Below are 19,325 nucleotides of genomic sequence, written 5' to 3'. Positions count from 1 at the left end.
AATGTCAGTATAATTAAAAAACTTTATTAGTTTTTAATGAAATATTTCTTATATAACTTTCTAAACAACCCACTGTTTAAAATAACGATTTAAAAACACCATATGTAATTAACTGCCGATGTGAAAAACAATGAATTTACAATATATTTAATTTAAATATGATTTTAAGTATTTCAGGGTTTTAAGAAACCCTGAAATAAGCACGTTCATAAATTTGGTTCGCAACATTGAACATTCCATCATAATTGAACCAAGCCAATAAACTAAGAAACGTCTCTTAATCAATACGAGAATGAAGGTCGGAAACGGGGAAATAGTCAAACTATATGACCACCTACAGTCGTAAAAAACACGGGTCGCCTAGTAGGCGCTACCACACGCTGATATTTTGCTTTGAAGCGGCCAAATTGAGTTATTAGATCGTCATTTCGGGAACTAGGCTCCACCGCGAAAGCAGCTAGACAAACAACTTTGATATTCAGTCGCCTTTACTGCAGTTAGAGGGAGCTACCAGCGCCACCAGAAGATGAAAATCGTATAATAAGAAACCATTAATATCTTATGGGGCAAACCACACATCCCGCGAATTTTTGGGGTCCAAAAATAATATCCCCTCATCCTAGCTGGTGTTGAATAATCATTTATGATTTTACGCCCAACCAAGAAAGTATATTTATTTCTACGTAGAGAGAATGATCATCCAGGTATCTGATTGGTTCCCTAAAACTAACGTTTTCCGACGCCATTGAAGTCATTCTCTCTAACTGTAAATAAGTCCATTCTTGAGACTTGGACCAACTCAACGCGTGTAAAACAAACTTTTCGCCTCTTCGACAAAGTGGGTTTTGGTAGTACGCCATAGGCGCCATCACTCGGCAAGCTGCGGAAGAAATCGAGATTTAACGAGTTTAAGAAAGTCAAGCGGGTGGGTGGAAGTAGGGCTTGCCATTTGGTGTTGAAAAAATTACCAGGAGGAGGGCTGGCCAGTATATAAATATCATCTCCCGTTGTATAAATTTCACGGTGAAAAGATACACACCTTTAAACGCGTTTGTTAGCTTATCATTTATCAACTTTGTAAGAATATCTTTACTTAAGACTACTTTCCCCTCCCCCCCAGCTTTTAGTGCCCCCCCCTGGTAAGCCCCCTTAATTTAGTATGGCCTCCAAGTTATGGTTTTCATAATGGCTAAGTTTTGGAAACGAGTGCCTAGAAGCTACGGATGTACAAAGAAATTATAATTTCGAAGATTTTTTCCTCCATCATTAATTAAGCAAATAATGTTTTCGTTATTGAAATGTCTCTAGATGGAGACATCATCGCGTTAGTCTAGTTAAAGCGATTAGTTTAAATTGTACTTTGTTTCGTGTTGAGGACAAAACTAGTAGGTCACTTCTACACGTTTTCTCCTGGGGTTAAATGGTCCAAAATGTACCTTATCATCACGTAGATATATTTCTTATATTAATAGCATAAGTGACATAATATCATTGACAACTTGTAAGTATGACACTGAATGATTTCGGATTATTAAACTTTTTAACACTAGTGCACAAAACCAGTTCGTTGTCTTTATTTTTAAATATACAGGGTGTCCACTTAAAAACGAAAAATGATAAATAACTGAAATTTTTTTTATTTTTAAACTTCAAATTTCTATGGAACATTCCTTTTGCAGGGGGACATATACTAGTGTAAAATCGAATGACCTTGAACGATGTCTTTAAGGTCATTCAAAAACTATCTCGAGGACCGTCGGGTTTAAGGATTTGGTACCAATTAGAAAGTTGTTTCTCACCATATTATTAGTTCAAATAACTTTGATTTGACGAAATTTGACCAATTAGAGGCTTGGAAATTGACGGTTAATGAATTCAGTGTTTGATTTTAAATTAATCTGATTAGTTTTAGTGTGACTAAATCAAATACATATTGAATAGTTTACAACAATCACCTTGAGCTCGTTTAACGACGGAGTTCATAGTGTTGTTCAACATTTCAATTGAAATGTCACTGAACGCATTAATTATTCTCTCTCGCAAAACTTCAATTTATCGGCTTCTGATTGGTCAAATTTGGTCAAATCAAAGTTATCTGAACTAATAATATGGTGAGAAACAACTTTCTTATTGGTACCAAATCCGTAAACCCAACGGTCCTCGAGATAGGTTTTGAATGACCTTAAAGACATGGTTCAAGGTCATTCGATTTTACACTAGTATATGTCCACCTGCACAAAGAATGTTCCATAGAAATTTGAAGTTTAAAACAAATCGTTTTTCAGTTATTTATCATTTTTTGTTTTTTAGTGGATACCCTGTATAAGAAATTCGTTCCTCAGCTATTCACTTCGTTTCAATTTTCCTTGGCTGTTAACGGAAAAAACCGCTTGTGGTAACAATTTATAGGTCACCGTTACCTGACACTGTGAGCAGTACTTAGGCAAGTAATGATTTATATGGTCATTTGCGAAACAAATATTAGCGTCAGTGACACACTTACGTTTACTACGTTGCTTACGTTAATAGTAATTTTAAAAATATGATAATATTATAGACATAAGCGAATCGAAAGATAACATACAACATGAACTAGATTTACATAATTCTTAAACCTACAGAAAATCCGCTTGGAAAATTTCATCATAATCTTTAGTTTTTTTTTCAGTTTATATAGCGAGGGGGGGGGGGTAGAATACAAGCGTGAATAATGATTTTTGATAGCCACCTTTAGCCCGGAGGTGATATTTTGAAACACCCTCCCCAAAGCAACCACGATAAGTATATAATAATTCAAGTATGTATTTTTTTTATATATTTTTCCTAGTTCATTAATTTTATTCGTTAAGTCTAGTTAGATAGGGGAGGCTGATTATTACGGCTTTAACAGGCTGTACCAAAAGATGTACGTATGATAACATAAGTAACATAATAACAATAAGTATGACACTTCCTATTGCTTCAATGCTAATTTTCTAACCGAACCTTTTTTCGGCACTGATACTCTCTTCAAGCTGTGACTTGATCTCACGACTTACCGTTTTGGATGACTACGTTTTGATAAAAATTTAAGTCTAATATCGGAGAGCACGTTCTGGAGACGCGAGGGGCTTTGGCTTTGTTTTGAAGTGAATCACGCGTGATAATAAAAAACACATGTGAGCTCGTGGCACCGATATTTTTTTTTTAATTATTATAATTTTAGCCTAATATTCCGCCTATCTATCGGAAACCAGATATTTCGGCTTAGCGGAAGTCTCGCGTATTTTAGACACTAGGGGGCTCTGCGCTGAGAAAACATCTTGATTACGCAATAACTATGAAAATCAGTTTGGTTGTAAATCTCGTGAATTGTCATACTTATCGTTATTACGTTACTTCTGATGATATGTATAAGGGAAATGGTAGTTGAGCCATTGGCGTCAATGGCGTACGTGTTAAAAAGTCGACCTGGGAAGGCGCTAATTGAGCGACGCTAGCGTCATCTATCACGACGTTAATAACGGGGTGGCCCCCTTCGATGACAGACTGTCAACCGAGATTATGAAACTGCCCCAGGGCCATTCAGACTAGGAATATTTTATACATTATAGGTTTTATATTTTATCACTACATCGTCATACAAGCATTGATAATTCTGGTATATTCATACTAGATATTACCGAAAACGTATTTATTTATCCTTAGGCAGGATGACTTGTGGAGACGTTTCTCGACCAACATGGTCGAATTTATCCGCCGCAGGAGACGGGGGAAGACGAAAACGTCACCAGTGTCGGAATACAATGACGTCAGAATACGTCAGTTGTAGGGAACCAATTAAATAACGGGCAAATTTGATTTTCTTTGGAGGGGAGAAGCTTAGTGTTAGAGTTTGATGGGGATTGGTAATAACTCTAAAATTCGTCTCAGCTTAGTTATTATTTATTATTTTTAAATAAATTTTTGGTATTACGAATGACTAAACTAAATACGTCATGGCAAAGCTGGGATGTAATAAAAATGGGAGAAACTGAATTACTTAAAAGGGGGGTTTTTGGTAATTAACTAGGAAAAACCAATTCGAAAAGGTGTTGGAAATTTTGGGAAATATATTTAGCGATATATATAAAGATTTTGAAACACGATTGTAATGCCTTGAGGGAATCACGCCGAATTTATTTGGGAACTAGTTTTTCATCCCCTTTTGTTTTTACTCACAATTCGTTCATTTATCTATTATCAGAAGTATATAATATATAATTATCTAGATAAGTAGTTATATTACTATACTGCTAAACAGGGTTGGCACTTTTTGATTATTTTTAATAAAAGTCAAATCAATTGATTTTTTATTTTATTGAATTTATTGATTTTTTAGCCAATACTGGATCTTTTCCAGTCAAATTGAAGGATTATTTAAATAAAATGGATTTAAATAGGTTAACCCTGCTACTAATGTTATTGGCTAAAGACAGTACCTTGGCAAGTTTTTGATTATTATTCAAAATGTATTTCGAAAGAAAAAAGTATAGTGCGGAATGAAATTAGTTATTATTGTGATTTTCTTAAAGGCCTGGGATTTCTTCTGCCAGTTTTCCTTGGAAGTTTTCTTCCCGCCGCGCAAATATCCTGGTGGTAGGCCAACGTGTTCTGCGGTGAAACCGAAGAACTCGAGGGAAAACCCCTCTAACCGGTGGGGAGGGAACTTGCAAACTCAACGCGGAAGGAGTGGTTCCGAGTTTTGAGCCAGTGTTACAATCTGGGATCGAACCTGCCTCCTCTCGCTGCGAGGTGAAAGTGCTAACCACTCCGCCACCTAAGATAAGATTATATAAGATTCATCGTACCACAGATTGATTGAAATAGATAATCTTATTTTTTTAAACTATATCCGCCATATTAAAATCGAAACGCCCTTAAATTTCCAAAAAAAAATTATAATAAGCAATTTTGGTCACGGCACCTCTAAAGGTATTTCGTGACAAGTTGCAATGAAAATTGTCGCAATAACAGGGACAGCTGCGTTGAATAACAGCCCAGACGAAACTCGTCCAAGTCGGTTCGCTTAGAATCGCTTTCAAAATGACAAGGCGGGGAAGTAAAATTGCTCGTATTTTCAAAAATAATGGGAATAAAATTCTAAATAATGTCAAATAATATTACTGTATGTATAGTAAACATGATTAACTAATTGTTTTAGGATACATTTTAGTATTTTAAAAATTCTGCTCATAATTTGAAATGACGTTAAGCCTTGGCTATAAACGAACCGGGGTGAAGCGATTTCGCAAGTGTGAACCAAGAATTATCGTCGGCGGTCAAAACTGGCATTCAAACCGACCTAAACTGGGTTTTAAGCTCTAGTGTGACCGTGGCTTAAGCGAGTCTCGGTAAACGAACAGTTAGTGGCAAACTGCTTTGGTGGTCTTCGGCCCAACAAAAACTCGTTTAGGGTTGGGTGTTAGTCAAATTTCCCTCAGACATATTCCGGAACGGGTGTGAGAATCCCGAGACAGCCCGCAAAAATGAAGAGTTCGAATTACCAGGCTTCAAAAACTAACAATAAACGTTTGACCTTGAATATTAAAATTATATTTTGTTTTACAATTCCCCGCCCCCGACCACAACATCCTTAAGACGTACTTTATTGGCTTTGAGCAGTACTGACAGGTTAAATTAAAACATAAGCTTCTATTCGGTAGATTGACAATAATTAACTCGGCACCGTGTACGAAGTTAAGACTCGTTTTAAGTTGAATGGCATTCCCCGATTGAACATACACGCCAATGTCTACGGTTAGCGTGTGGAAAGGCGGGCTGGTACGGCGTTTCGGAAAGTAATTTACGGTCAAGAAACGTGATATGGCGACGTAGGCGATCATTATTCCAAGAAAGAACCACGAATGGCCTATTTGATAGCGCGGAGGACGATACCTCCTGAAATGAGTGATATGCCCGTAACTTCTCCGTTTTCAAGATGAGAGATTAGAAAGGCCAACCTCGGGCGCTTTCACTGGACGTACTTTTTTCACTAAAATGTATACCTTGATCGTTAAGTGGCTGGCTGGATGGGTGGTTGGAGAAGACATTTTTTGGGTGTTTATCAGATAAATATTGTTTGAAAAAAAATTAACAATTTAAACAACTGTTTTGTTTGTTAGTCTTAAGTTGTAAGAAGTAGCGCATTATTTTAATTTTAAAGCTATTTTTCGCCCAATTCGTTGACTGTTTAACTGATGATGTAGTGCTTTTTATGTGGGTGGGGTGGCCAAGTAGTTAGCATTTTCGCACGAGAACCCGGGTTCGATCCTTAAAACTGGGACCAACTCCTTCGGCGTTGAGTTTGCAAGTTAGCACCCCCCTGGTTAAAGGGGTTTCCCCTTTCCATATAAAACTGTTGAGTTTAAAAGGTAATAGTTAGTGTAGGGAGCTGTTGGCTGACACCCGGACACCTGATCTAAAGGCAATAAAAGTTGCTAGATGACTTAGGTCTAAGAAGGTGTCTTAGGTATTAGCAAAGCTGATTATTATTTTGCAGTCTAACCGTTGTTTTACTCAATTATTTTTTGTTAAATTTAGGATTTTTTCAATTCTTTTTATTCAAAATATGGCGACACATTTAATAATATATACAATATATATTATATTAAAAGTATTATACATAATATATAAAATATATTAAAATATTAAAAGTATAATACATAATGTATAAAATATATTATAATATTAAAAGTATAATACATAATATAATATAAATTATATTATATTATAATATTAAAAGTATAATACATAATATAATATAAAATATATTATAATATTAAAAGTATAATACATAATATAATATAAAATATATAAAGAATAATACATAATATTATTATTTTGCAGTCTAACCGTTGTTTTACTCAATTATTTTTTGTTAAATTTAGGATTTTTTCAATTCTTTTTATTCAAAATATGGCGACACATTTAATAATATATACAATATATATTACATTAAAATTATAATACATAATGTATAAAATATATTATAATATTAAAAGTATAATACATAATATAATATAAATTATATTATATTATAATATTAAAAGTATAATACATAATATAATATAAAATATATTATAATATTAAAAGTATAATACATAATATAATATAAAATATATTATAATATTAAAAGTATAATACATAATATAATATAAAATATATTATAATATTAAAAGTATAATACATAATATAATATAAAATATATTATAATATTAAAAGTATAATACATAATATAATATAAAATATATTATAATATTAAAAGTATAATACATAATATAATATAAAATATATTATAATATTAAAAGTATAATACATAATATAATATAAAATATATAAAGAATAATACATAATATTATATAAAATATATGAAGTTTAATACATAATATAATTAAAAATATATAAATAATAATACCTTATATAATATAAAATATATTAAGTATAATACATAATATTAAATATACAAAGTATAATACATAATATTAAATATATAAAGTATAATACATAATATTAAATATATAAAGTATAACACATAATAAAAAATATATAAAGTATAACACATAATAAAAATATATAAAGTATAATACGTAATATAAAGTATATAAAGTATAATAAGTAATATAAAATATATAAAGTATAATACATAATATAAAATATATAAAGTATAATACATAATATAAAATATATAAAGTATAATACATAATATAAAATAAAATAAAATGCATATTTTGGGTAGACCGACTTGATTTATTTTAAATTTATAGAAATGTCGAATGACGGAAAACGATTCGCGTGTTGAAAGATTTAGCAATAAATCAGAGATAAATTAACGCGTTATTATAAAACAAAAACTAGTTTATTTCTTAATTATTTTGTTCCGAAATAGGATATAATTAAAAAGTATAAATTAAACGGAGCCCCTCCTTTATTTTATAGCACTAAATTTCTTAAAGATAAGCTACGTGAACATAGTTATTTTTTGCGAACAAGCGTATTACCATAAGGTAATAATTATTTGAAATATAAGTGTGTCAGTTTCGTATCTTACTTACGCGAAATAATTAGTGAGAGCTATTTTTTGAATAAACACACTTTGCGCAGACAGTCGTAGGACCTTCGTGAGGTTATTTATTAGGTTGCGAATTTTATTCGCTAGAGGCATTTATTTTTAAAATTAAATTAATTAATCCAACTATCTGACACACTTATAGGATTTTTTACAAACTTATGGTAGTACTTATTGGCGTATTAATGATTTTTTAATATAAATATTCGATAATTTTTCGAGTTGACTGTACTTTAAACGAATTGGTTTAAAAATGCCCCAAGTATTTTTCAACGAAAAAAATCAAATTATACCCACAGGTCCCACCTAGATACTAATTGGAAAAGTCAATAAGAGGGGGTGCGAAAATGCCCGGGGGGACCCGGTAATGGGGGTAATTAAAGAAAGACCCCAACTGGGCCTCTTTTTTAGCTTCCCAGAATCGTTAAGCCAAGAATGTATGTATGTTCATAGAGAATAGGTGGCTGCAACTAGAGCCTTTGTTTCTATGATTCCCGGAAGGTATTGCCCGTCTACCAGAGAGAGAGTAGGCGATCGTACAGTATTGTCTTCCTCCGTGAGGGATAGGGAAAGGTGTGCCCCCCCCTCGACAGAGGGATTGGGAAAGGGGCGTTTTTAATCTTCCAGATACCACGAGTATAACCGCATATTCTCGGTTTACTTAATATATACTTGGCTATACATACCGCGCCTAAAGAATCATTTAGAAATTTTTAACGGCTAAATCGTGTGTGGTATTTAAAAAATTGTCGAAAAGAGAAAAATACCCAAACAATTTCCCAATAAAATAAAAAAATATATACGATATATTAAACATCTTTTAGCACCTTATTATTTCATAATTATAATAACATGACATGCAGAAATGACGCCAGAACAGAAGATATATTAATTAAAAAATATTTATTATAGCATTAGATTTTGAAAGATATCGCAAAAGATATAGCTTTTGGAATTCATCAAATATTCACGGCGTGTAGTTATAAGCCACGTTGACACGTACTCTTGGAAACTTTTGCCTCGTTTCGATCTCGCTGCGGTTCGTTACGTTCGTATAGCGTTTGGAAATCTGTTTTTTCACACGTTCGATTTCCAGTGCGTTTTGAAGAAAATTGGACATGCGTAGTTTAGCCCTTTAATTGGGAGCTCATTTGTTCAAGCATTTAATTTAATAATAATAATAATAATAATAATAATCAGCTAAGCTAATACCCAAGGCACCGCCCAAGTCATCTAGCGACTTTTAATGCCATTAATTCTGGTTGCCTGGTTACACTTTAAAACATTCTAATTAAAAATGAATGCACCCAGAAGAAATTTGTTATATTGTTTACATAAATATGCAAAATATTAAAAAAAATGCAGCTCATGGTTCACAAAAGCCGACTCCATGACGTCACGACTCGCTACCAAACTGGTCGACGAAACGGTAACTGCTCACCTAGGAGCAACAAACACAAGGTGAACGCAGCTAGCCTTTAAACACGCTGACGTAGTGCTGTGTACAAATTTCATTGGACGAACCTTTATGCGTATTGAACGTTTTACGGGTGGGGGGAAGACAATTTTGGAATTTTCCCCTTCCGACGGCAGCAGGCGCTAAAGCGTCTAACCAATGAAAATTGTACGCAAGATAATGAACGACTTTTGACGGGTTGCGTTCTCCTTGTGTGGGGTGTTGTGTTTGTTGCTCCTAGCTGCTCACACGACCTGATCCGCGCTCGCAACGTTTCAGCTAAGAGCAACAAACAGTAGCGGCGCTAAGGGTGGGCTGAAGTGGGCTTTAGCCTCCCCTGCATTTCTGAGAGGGGCCACATATTTATATTAAAAGGGCCACATATTTATAATTAAGAGGCCACATATTTGAATTTATGAATTTTCTTTATCTCTAGAAATTGGTTTTAATGCCAAGAAAACTTTTTCTGGAAAAAACTTTCAAAATCAATTTGTTTACTCAATAAGATAGTAGACCATAAACAGATAGATTCGGGAGGAAGGGAGCGGAAATGGAGAGAAAGTTGAATGGACAATAGAAAGAAAAGAAAGGGAATTTAGGGAAATACCCCGGGCGTGCACTTGTCCCCTCCAGGTCGGATACAAGGTCCTAGGGGGTCCAGTTAACGCGACGAGAGCCGCACCAAGAAAACGACCTTGCTCTTCTCGCTTCCTGGAAAATTTATAAGGGGTCACTAAATTTGTAAAATGGAGTGTAGCTACACTCCATGGTTGTAAGGGCCACAAAATAATTAGCCCACCTGTGAAAAAACCTTAGCGCCGCTACTGCCAACAAACACAGCGTTCAAAAGTCGTTCATTATCTTGCGTACATTTTTCATTGGTTAGACGCTTTAGGGGAAAATTCGGAAATTGTCTTCCCCCTTTCCGTAAAACGTTCAGCGTAAAGGCTCGTCCAATGAATTTCCTACACACCACTGCGTTAACGTATTTAAAGGATAGCTGCGTTCTCCTTGTTTCGTTGCTCCTAGGTTTCAGAGGGTAGGTGTGAACGCGGCCTTAAGAGAAGTTAGATATGTTATACAATTTTGGCTAGTAAATCGTTCACGCGTAATTAACACCGGGAATGTGCAAATTTTCTTTAAAAGCAATTTCGCTACGGCAATTAGGAGGGCACAATATTCTCCGCAGTTTCCATAATGAAAAGTTCTACAATTCCAAACGATATAAAATTTAATACATATTGAAGACGGTTAAATAACAGGTGTTTCGTTTGATTTATCTCTCAGGATTATTTCAGGTAGAATGACGTATAATATAGATTTCTAGGTATTTCTAATTACGGACGCGACGCATAACGTAACGCTCGCACTTTTAGCATTAGGGCTTTCGGTAAGAAGGTAAAGATTTTTCACACTTCGTGGTACTCTGGCCACGATATAAAGTAATAGGTCTAATTAACGATAACAATGTCAAAACGATGCCACCACATTATTTAAGATAACACGTAGCGATAGTGGTCTAAATGAAAATTGTCAGTTCAATTACGGCAATAGGGAAACAACACTCATGTGGTGTCCAATGGCTGAAGATATTAGCACTAGTTGGGCAATTAAGCCTAGCGAAAAAGATATTATATCTTGGTCGGTTAATCAGATAATTATCTTCTTCAGATTATGCTGAGTACGTCGAGATTTCACAAATATTATGATGAGTACGTCGAGATTTCACAAATATTATGATGAGTAAGTCAAGATTACGATGAGTAAGTCGAGATTTCACAAATATTATGATGAGTAAGTCAAGATTACGATGAGTAAGTCGAGATTTCACGAATATTATGATGAGTAAGTCAAGATTACGATGAGTAAGTCGAGATTTCACGAATATTATCATGAGTAAGTCAAGATTACGATGAATAAGTCGAGATTTCACGAATATTATGATGAGTAAGTCAAGATTACGATGAATAAGTCGAGATTTCACGAATATTATGATGATTAAGTCAATATTACGATGAGTAAGTCGAGATTTCACGAATATAATGATGAGTAAGTCAAGATTACGATGAGTAAGTCGAGATTTCACGAATATAATGATGAGTAAGTCAAGATTACGATGAGTAAGTCGAGATTTCACGAATATAATGATGAGTAAGTCAAGATTACGATGAGTAAGTCGAGATTTCACGAATATTATGATGAGTAAGTCAAGATTACGATGAGTAAATCGAGATTTCACGAATATTATGATGAGTAAGTCAAGATTACGATGAGTAAGTCGAGATTTCACGAATATTATCATGAGTAAGTCAAGATTACGATGAGTAAATCGAGATTTCACGAATATTATGATGAGTAAGTCAAGATTACGATGAGTAAGTCGAGATTTCACGAATATTATCATGAGTAAGTCAAGATTACGATGAGTAAGATTTCACGAATATTATGATGAGTAAGTCGAGATTTCACGAATATTATAATGAGTAAGTCGAGATTTCACGAATATAATGATGAGTAAGTCAATATTACAATGAGTAAGTCGAGATTTCACGAATATTATGATGAGTAAGTCAAGATTACGATTAGTAAGTCGAGATTTCACGAATATTATGATGAGTAAGTCAAGATTACGATGAGTAAGTCGAGATTTCACGAATATTATGATGAGTAAGTCAAGATTACGATGAGTAAGTCGAGATTTCACGAATATTATGATGAGTAAGTCAAGATTACGATGAGTAAGTCAAGATTTCACGAATATTATGATGAGTAAGTCAAGATTACGATGAGTAAGTCGAGATTTCACGAATATTATGATAAGTAAGTCGAGATCACGTGATGATTACGATGAGTATGTCGAGATTACGTGAAGATGACGATAAGTACGTCGATATTACGCGAATGTTATGATGAGTTCATAAAACCTTGTTGAGGTTAACGGTAATAGTTAGTGAAGGGATCTGAGAAGGCAGCTAGCCTTTAAACACGCTAACACAGTGTTGTGTACAAATTTAATTGGACGAGCCTTTACTCTGACCGTTTTACGGGCGGGGGGAAGACAATTTCAAAATTTTCCCCTTCCGACGGAAGCAGGCGCCATGGACGATTAGGTGAGGCCACGAAGAATATGATTATTACGAGAACATTACGATGTGTACGTCGATATTATATGATGATTACTTGGAGTATGCCAATATTACACGAAAGGTACGTGTACATAGTACGTCAAGATTACTTGGAGTACGCCAATGTTACGCGAAATCTAAGCGAAGCACGTTTAGATTTTACGGTGGATGACTCCAAAATTACGTACTCGTTAAGGGAAGAAAAATTATTTTTTAAACATAATGTAGCTTTATGATAGGGTATAAAAAAGGCATATTGCCAATTATATTCGAGACCAAGCGAGGGCTGTCAAAAAGTGAATTTGCGGGCAGGAGGCAAAACATTAGCGATCCATGTCATTAAATGGAAACTGGCATTGGAATCGATCAAGCTAGGTACTAACTTCTAGCTTCGATCGTCTTGTATTCGAAGCTAGCTACTCATTAAACCAGATACTCTATGGCACCCCGAAGACGGATAATGAAAAAACCAACCCATTAGAATCCTTGTTTTAAGGCACTTAAGGACGAGACGAATTCGACGCTTAGATCGTTATCTTAAATATATATTATCTTTCTATTAAATGATCCAGAGTTAATATTCCTCAACGAGTCGTCACGACGCAAAATAGAAATTATTCGACGATCAGCGTAATCATTCTTATTATTTATTTTATTTTTGGTTTGATTATGCGGAGAAAATTGCAGTTTCCATTTTCCGAGTTGATTATTCAGCTGTTTATCATTATATAAATCGAACGAAAATGCATCCATAAATATAATAATTAGGCTTAATTTCAACTAAGAAACTTCAAATTGGAATTCCTATTAATTTAGGATAACTTAATTTAACAGTTAGGTCTAAACTCTTACAAGTTATCCATAGACGTTTTCAAGTTTGGTTAAACCTATTTGTTATATCGTTTAGTATCTTAATTAATAAATAATTACTATATGTCATATCAATAATTTAAAATACATTATAATATTTTGCTTTTAATTTGACATGAGTTTTCTATTTTGTAAATCAAAATTTCCAACTGAATTCTATAAATACATTGATTATACGATTTTTAAAAAACAATGTACGAAATTTTTACCATCGCTTTACGAACTTCAAAATTTAAAGTTACGCAAGACGTATCACGGAAAATTATAATTCTATAATAAACCAGAATACACAATGCGAACGGACCTTTCCCTTGAAATATAATAATATAAGTGCACCTATTCTATACAGATACCTTCGCGAGGAGGGGGGAGGGGAGGTGATAGGAGCCAAGTTGACCCCGAAAAAAAAATAGCAGAGAGAAAAAAACTTGCAAATGTTGAACGGGCGGAGCTGAGTGACAGGCAGCCGTCATCGCGGATAGGATAATTGGCCCCAAAAACAAACAAAAGATTGAAGACAGACTCACGAAAGAGAGGCAGAAGCCTATCCCGATCCCAGCATCATGATAAATAGCCTTTCCACCATAACAGGATCCCCATTCAACCTAATCCAACCTTGCAACCCCCCTCGCGTACTTCGTTCTGCCAAAAAAAACCGCTTCTAGGCCTTATTAATACTCCAAGATTTTTTTGCCCCATCCCATCGCCTAGATACTTTCGTTATAATATTATATTGCTTTTTTTTTAAATTTTTTACATACGTACCAGTCTACCTGCTTTTTTGGGATGCGGATGATATAGTAGAATTCAGGATGAGTTAATAGTGTTGAAAGAAGCCCCTGGCTAGAGGGATTTCGTGAGACATCTGACTTTTAGAAAATTGACGTTTCATTTTACTTTTTTTAGATTCTTTTGTTTAAGAAGGGATACTTAATTTAATGTGTTATTGTTTAAAAAAACATAAAAATAAAAATATATTTTTATTGATGTCAGTGATTTATGATAATATTTTTAATAAATTTAAAAAAAGAGTCAATTAAATATTTAAAACGAGAGTTGTTATGATAAAACATATTTTAGTTATATTTATAATATCGATGGTTTCTCAGTCGGAAACTAAATAAAAATCTATTTAACTTGTGATTGCTTAAAATTAAAAGTGCTCGTTGTGAATTATATAAATTAATTAAGATAAGAATGTTTATAGATAAAAGTTAATTAAATATTTGATACATCAGAATTGTTATAGTAAACAATATTTTAATTATATTTATACTATTGATGGCTACTTAGTCGAAAACTATAAAGATATTTAATTTAATTTGTGATTGTTTAATAATAAAAAGTATTAGTTGTAGATTATAAGTTCTTAAAGATAAGATTTTTTGTAGAAAAAAAGTTAATTAAACATTTATTTATTTATTTATTGTTATAGTAAGAAAGATTTCAATTATATAAGTAATAATGATGGTTACTCAGTCGAAAACTTAAAATAACGACTATTATGGTATAAAAAAGGTATTTAAATAAAATGAATTAAATAATGCCAATCCTGAACAACGCATTTCGGAACTTTTAACTTTCACCATCATAGAATAAAATTGGAGACCCGAAAGATTTTACTTAAACTTTGAAACATTTTTGTTACTGGATAAAATGTGAAATTATTTATTACATAATAATAAGTCGAGTAATAAAACAGAGTTGAGTGGTTTTAGGAACTTGTCGCTCGCAGAAGTGGAGCCAGTAAACCCATATAGGAACTATATCTACGACTATACGAGACTAATTAGCATATTTTGGGGTATATTTTAGCGGCAAGACTATAAACGGGCCCACCTGCCTACAGACGACCACACAGGGTGTCGCCAACTCCGCACGAATCTAGCACTAAAGTCGCGCCAAAAGTCAGGCTCTCAGATCGTCTTTATATTTCACGACTTAAATTATTTATATTACTTTGTACAGAAGATGCCGAAAGGGTAAAAAGGTCGAACATCCTGGAATTAAATATAACATTTAGTTCTGTTGAGTTAAAATTCAACAGTTACGCGAAGGAATTAAGGGCTTCGTCAAGTTCACAAAATTACTCGCGAAAAATGGCCGATTTCTGGTAATCTTTCGAACTTGACGGTTTTAAAATCAGGAAGTAAAAACTATTGACGTCAAGATTTATAAGATCACTTTCGAGGCATTTTGAAACTAGAATTTAAGATGAAAGCGCCCTTAAAACATTCAGGTTAAAATTTACATTTTCAAAGTAATAAAAATTGTTGCTGAGTAAAATTACCATTAATTGCTTATTTAATTAACTGTACTTTTATCAAATGAAATCCATTAGATATATCCAGGGCTTAGTCTTTCAGTTTACGTAGGGCTCGGCGTTCGGTAAAGAAATTTTCCGTTCATTTCTTTTATATCCATATCCGAAAATTATCCGAATAAAAACTTTATTTTTTGCATATTAAATCGAATAATAGTCGTGAATAATATCCATAAATGAACAGTTAATAAAAAATTTTATGATTAATTGAAATTTTGGCGGTTAATTTATCCGTTTCCCTGAGCTCTAAGTTTATGTTTCACTTGCAAAATTGAAATAATTTGGAAATCGTGGCTTTTTTGAGTTAATTTTATAGTTAAATAATTCAATATTGAATTTATGAGGATTTTAATTTAAAAATATTTTGCTAAAGGGGAATTTTTAGAGATACGTGGTTTTTGCGTCATGGAGCTGAAAAAAAACAAGATACGTGCTTTTGCGCGAAATGCGTTGTGAATATCAAAGATACGTTTAAATGTTTTCTCGATTTAAAAAAAAGAAATTCAATTGCAACTTATTAATGTTTTTAATGTTATATACGTAAATTGGGGTGTAGAATCTAAATATGTCAATTTTTACAAAACCACGTATCTCAAGTTACGTGGTTTTGTTTTAACGGCGACGAAATGATCTTCCTCTTAAATATTTTCTTACAAGATTTATGTAAACTTGACGCACCCATCATCTCGATAGAGCGTCGCTATGACGACCGAACTACAATACGTATTTTATTTTTCGTACTAGAACCTAAGCTCTCCGTTTGCAACCATTCATCAAAAGTGCTAAGCAATAATGTGATGGATGTACCGAGAAACAGTTCAAATCAAAAACACATAAACAAGTCGGAAAGAATGGGCAAAATGTTCGCCAATTTCCCACTCTAGATGGCGGTAGGGATCGCTTTTCTTACGTTATCAAATTTACACGCGATTGTCGAGGAAATAGAACAATCCTGGGGTGGACAGAGGCCGTCCATCGTATCCTGACGCGGGGGAGCCACGCTGGCCATCACTTAACCTTGACGGGAGAACGGAGGTCAAAGACGGACATTTTCAATCTGCATAATCACCGCGACCAGTCCGTCGCCGTGGTCCTCCTCTTCAATCAAGAACAACTTGACCGTGAACGTCCATTTACATAAATACCGAGTTATGTTAATACAGAATCTGTGTCCTCTCTCTAGCTCAAGTCCACTTTGTAATCTCGGCCAGGATAGTGGACATCATCACGAGGGCTTCCGAATCTGCATTATTAAATCTTACACAATAACAAACGGTCAAGAAAATACACGAAAATTCAAAATTGAGACGAAGGGGGGGGGGGGGGAGAGAAGGATACCCCTGTTTTGAAAGTTACAATGTCGACATTATCCAATATTATCCATATAGTCGATGCTAAAAATGTTACATTTTCCAATATAACTGACACAGAGCCGCTCGGAATGGGAGGACTAAACACGAATAAAAATGACGTCAGGTGGGAGGGGGGGAGCGAAAGTGGGGGTGGAATGATTTGAATAAGATCGAAAGAGTGGAAATTGAGGGGGCGGAGGATGGCTTGGCGTTGCGAGCCAGTCCTTTTTCGAATATAGTTGGCGCCTTTTGATGGATAGAGGTGTGGGAGTGCGAGCCGCACTGACGGGGTGTGTGTGTCAGGTGATTCCGGGAATTTCGAGGGGACATACCTACATTTTCTGATGATAAAGAAGTGGGTAATATTTTCAACAATTCTCTACTACCGAAAATATTGGTTCTTTAAAGTCAATTCTTCAAATACGGCTTGTTATTTCTTAATTAAATTAAATATGAATATAGTTACGATTTTTAATAATTCGTTGAAAAGAATTGGTTTTAATAATTCGTTGAAAAGAATTATTTTTAATAATTCGTTGAAAAGAATTATTTTTAATAATTCGTTGAAAAGAATTATTTTAAATTTATGTTATTATTAAAGCAGAAAAATCATTACTTATTCTAATTTACAGGAGCCGCGTAGAGGCGTTCAGTAGCGGCGCCAGCAACAGGCCGGGGTAGGCCTGGGCCTACTTGAAATTTTGGTAGGGGCCTCCAAAAGTCGTCTTTAGGGGCCTCCAAAATTTAATATATGGGCCTCCAAATGATTTAATATCAGAAAATTCTGTAATTTATTGGCGAAATAATATATTTATTTATTTATTTATTTATTTATTTATTAATTTTTCAATAATCAATGCGTAGTGATTCGCTTAACGACACTGCTGTTTTTGTTCCTTTCAAAGGCACGAGTAACTTTTCTTTGACAGTAGTTTCTTTTTTAGTTTTAATTTTTGGCGAGCGCTACTATATCGAAATTGTATCTTTAATTTAATCTTTACAAATAAATGGTTCTTAAACTTACTTTACTTACAAGGAGACATCCCGAAGTGTAACGCACCGATTTTGTTAAAACTCGGGGGATTGGTAGACCTTCATGTAACTTGAAAAATCCTAAAGGGAATTTATTTAATGGGCAACCTTTTCCCATGGCAACGAAAAATGTTTTTGACAACACAAAATATTAAATTTTCCTATTGAAAATAACATGGGATTTTGACCTCAAATTGATCAAAAGTTGATCAAATTTGATGTTTTTTTGTCAATTTTTATCAATTTTTTCTATTTTTGGCATTTTACAAATTTTTCACAGGGGGGGGGGGGGGTCCAAGGAATCGGTCAGAATCCCATGTTATTTTCAATGGGAAAATTTCCATTTGTTGTTGTGAAAAACATTTTTCGTTGCCATGGCAAAACGGTTGCCCATTGAATAAATTCCCTTTAGAATTTTTCAAGTTACATGAAGGTCTACCAGTCCCCCGAGTTTGAACAAAATCGGTGCGTTACACTTCGGGATGTCTCCTTGTTAGTGTACCTATGTACATTCATTTTCGTAAAGTTGTAAAATCTGATGTAAGGGATGTACATGGGAAGTACCGAAGGAATGAATGTAAATTGACAGACTTGAATTCAGTCGTAGAAATAAGTAAATAACCACTCATTTGTTAAGTGATATTAGTTCTAATTTTTTCGTCGCGTACCCATTTTACCCAAAAATTGCACCACTTGCTTAAAAAAAATTAAATAATCCACGTCGACTATAATTTTGGGGGGGCCTCCAAATGGTTGGCCTACCTCACCAAAAATCCTGGTGCCACGTATAGAGATGGCGTTAGTAAGCCTACCCCTGTAAATTATCTTATCCCTAAACAGCGTCGCGATGCGGGTGGAACACTTCTACAGGAGTAGAAAATATTTAAACTGAACGTAATTCGTAAGACGTGGCGTTTAAATATGAGTGTAAGATCCCTCGATCGGATAATAACGGATCATAGTTGTTGCTCGTAATAACACGTATAAAAACGCTATTACTGGCGCGTGTTTCGATTCTTACATGCAACGCTAGGGGACAGAGTCGAGCTAAACTGGGCAGATTAACGACAGTCGGGAAAGA

This window comes from Leiobunum rupestre, chromosome 11 (genome assembly GCF_980474605.1).
Source record: "Leiobunum rupestre chromosome 11, qqLeiRupe1.1.hap1, whole genome shotgun sequence".
Lineage (NCBI taxonomy): Eukaryota > Metazoa > Arthropoda > Arachnida > Opiliones > Sclerosomatidae > Leiobunum > Leiobunum rupestre.
This window is presented reverse-complemented; position numbering follows the sequence as displayed.